Consider the following 3,654-nt stretch of genomic DNA (forward strand, 5'->3'; position numbering starts at 1 on the left):
TGCTTATTATTTTGATTTTTGGTGGCTCAGAATGAACATAAATAGCAATATTCTTTTCTGGCAGGAAAATCTTAGGGACTTCCCTTCCTGGATTGATTATTTTGTGATGACAAACTAGAACATCTTTTGTGTCACTTTTTACCTAACCCCTTAGTTTACAAAATGCCCAAGTCACCAGTTGTGTCCTGAACCTTCATCTTTCACCTTAACGCTTTTCTTTTTACTAGATTCTGAAGACTTTGGAGGAGAGAATGAAGCTGATGACTTTTTACAACTTAAATCTAACAAGACATAACTCTTGTGATGTCCCTTGTCCTCTTCAAAAGAAAAGGACAAACAACAACTTCAATTTCCTCAAATGAAAAAAAAAAATCACCAATATAGCATCTGTTTAGAGTTGTAAAGGGGATCAAAATAAGGAAATATTTATAAAACCACTTAGCTCAGTGCCTGATACATAGTAGAAAGCACATGCTTATTCCCCTTCTTTATAGGGTATAGAAGTGAATTCCCTATTTGCAGTCAACTCACACTGTTAATATAATTTTTTTTCATAAAAAGAAGAGGAGCACAATTAAGGATCCTAGTTTAGACCAGATGGGAATTTGGAAACCAGGATTCCAGGTGCGATGTCCAAAATGGCCAATTGCCATGGAATCCCAGAGGAAATAAAGATATCTGGATCCCAAGCCAAAGAGGGACTTTGAATTTGAAACTTGGAACTCTGTTATATAGAAACTGAATTAAGCTCAAAACATAATCCTCCTTACTCTTTCAGAGTATAAAGTGGAAATATTTTGCCTTTGTGTTTTGGAGAATAAGTTGACACATTCATGATCATACCTTGGAAGTAAATACTGTACTGCAAAAACAAATTTGGAGATGTTTCTGGGAAGATGGCAGCAAAGGTCAGAAAACCTTTATCTTTCCAAATTTCCTCCACAGAAAAACACAGAACATTGCTTCAGAGGCAATATAAAACAGTAAAAATAAACAAAAGTCAAGTTAAGGCAGTTGTTCTCCTAAAATAGCCTAAGAAGACCATTGGAAAGAGGCAACTTCCAGGGAAGATGTTCAGCTGGAGAGAAAGGAAAAACACCTTCAGACCCACTTTGCAGAATCCACAAAAAACAGGCCCTGGGGACAGCTGGGTTGAGTGGCAGCCTCAGGCTCACAGGGTGGGTGTCTGAATTCTGAGCAGGAGTTTGAAGAACCTTTCCCTGTTGGAGAGGTGCCAATCACAGGTCTGCCAACCAGACATGTCCTGGTCTCAGCTGCCCGATGAAGGGGAAAAGGAAATAATCCACACCTGGTTAAGTACAGTAACAAAGGGATGGGAAATCTGCTAACTATGGGCACCTTCAGATAAACAGAGTTCCTAGTTTCAGTCCTAGAGGAAAAAAGGACAACTGTGGTTTACAGCAACCAGAGAGACTACAGGGAGTAAAATCATTTGTGGGACAGCATGACTAGGACTCTAGCCTTGATATAGGAGTTGAAAGCAAAGTCCAAAGTTGAGCCCCAAAATATACTATATAGAAAATAAAAGTAAGAAGGACATGATGTTTAGGACATAATTCCTGGTACCTCAGGGCATAACTTTGAGCATACCAATAGTTGCTAAAAATAAAATAAAAAACAAAATAAATGAATGAAAAAGAGCAACCAAATAAGTAAGAACCCAAATATAATTATCATGGGGAAGGAGAAGATCAGAGTTCATATTCAGAGGAAGATAATGGAACAAGAAAGCACTCCTTTTTATGAGAAAAGGCAAATGAGGAAAAAGAAAAGGTACAGTCTAAATATTCTTATATTATTTCTCCTTGATCTGTGAATTGGATAAATTCACCCACCAAATGGAAACAGATAGTAGATTAAAAATTTGGACTCAATGATATTTTGTTTTCAAGAAATGTTTGTTATAAAATGTTTGTTACAAAAAATAAACACAAATATAAAATAAAGGTCAGGCACCAAATTTATTATCTAAAAAATCCCAAGTACAAAAAGATTGCTTAGAACTTAAAAAGGACTTTGATAATCAAATAAGAAAAGTTGAGGAAAAACTAGAAATCTAGACTAGAATCCAACTAACTTTCTTGAAAATCTTCAAGAAGACTGCAACATGTAATGTCCATAATTGTAGGTTCCTTTTGTGTATGGACTAGACTAGATAGTGAATGAGCTTCCTTACAATTCTCCAAGAAAATAAAAAAACAGTATGAAAAGAAAGTCAACAAACTTGAAACAAAGAACCAAAAACTTAAGAAAATAATTCTTTAAGAACTAGAATTGGGTGAAAAGAAGCTAATGACATTCTGAGACACAAAGAAATAATTTTGAAAAATCAAAAGAATGAAAAATAGAAGATAATGTGAAATGTTTCATCAGAAAAAAAATTGATCCAGAGATCAAAGAGAAATAATATAAGAATAATTAAACTTTCTGAAAATTGTGATAAAAAAAATCTTGATACAATATTACAAGAAATTATCAAAAAAAAATGCCCTAAAGTTCTAGAACAAAGAAAAAATCCATCAATCATTACTTGAAAGAGATCGTAAAAAACACTTACATGAATAACATAGCCAAGTTTCAAAGCTTTCATATTAAAGGGAAAATATTGGAAGCAATAGCAACAACAATCACAGTAAGAACAATGATAAAAATTACACAAGACTTACCAGCTATTACATTGAAGAACCATGAGTTTTGGAATATTACATTTCCAACATCCGTGGTCCTTCAATGTACAGCAATAGAGCCAGATTACAACCAAGCATAATTTACCTAGCAAAGTTGAATATAATCTTGAATGGAAAATAAATGGACAGGAGCCATTACATAGTGCAGCAGCAGGAATACCAGGCTGCATGGCCAAGATGGTAACTTTATGAAGTATCAGACAGTAGAGTTCAAGGAAGCTTTTCAGTTTTTGACCAGAGGAGGAAAAAAATTTTATAAAGCCAGTGTGGAAATGTGATGTGAGTCCTGGGTCAGAACCCTACCAATGCTGAGGTGTTCAAAGTCTTTGGGAATCCTAAGAGTGATTAAATGAATGCGAAGGTGCTGGATTTGAAATATTTTCTGCCAAAACTTCATTCTCTAGCACCATGGGCACATATAAACCAAGGCACACATAGACACAATGTAGAAGAGGTTTAGGTGTTTGATAAGGAATGGAACAGTACAATCATGGGAGCTGCAATCCCATACATCCTTATCACCACATATCACTCACTCATCATGAGAAGATGACAGAAGTGCAAGTGGTAGTGGTAGGACATGAGGTCAGCAAATGTATCAATTTTGAAGAGTTAGTTCAGATGGTACAGTTTAACTATTCTTATATTATTTCTCCTTGATCTGTGAATTGGATAAATTCACCCACCAAATGGAAACAGATAGTAGATTAAAAATTTGGACTCAACAATATTTTGTTTTCAGGAAATGTTTGTTATAACAATAAACACAAATATAAAATAAAGGTCAGGAGCCAAATTTATTATCTAAAAAAGCAAGGATAATAATTATGATTTCAGAGAAACTTTAAAGCCCAAATAAACAAAAGATAAAAATAGGGAAACTATACTATATGTCAGTCATATTAATCCATATTGTTTTACAATACTTAAAATAGCTAGATAGTAT

General features: G+C 34.4%; 1 pseudogene; it reads left to right on the plus strand.

Annotated features, from left to right (window-relative positions):
• Positions 1-1,259: 1,259 nt before the first annotated feature.
• On the plus strand, positions 1,260-3,368 carry LOC127546954 (myosin light polypeptide 6-like; annotated as a pseudogene).
• The last annotated feature ends 286 nt before the right edge of the window (positions 3,369-3,654 follow it).

This window comes from Antechinus flavipes, chromosome 2 (genome assembly GCF_016432865.1).
Source record: "Antechinus flavipes isolate AdamAnt ecotype Samford, QLD, Australia chromosome 2, AdamAnt_v2, whole genome shotgun sequence".
NCBI classification, from domain to species: Eukaryota; Metazoa; Chordata; class Mammalia; order Dasyuromorphia; family Dasyuridae; genus Antechinus; species Antechinus flavipes.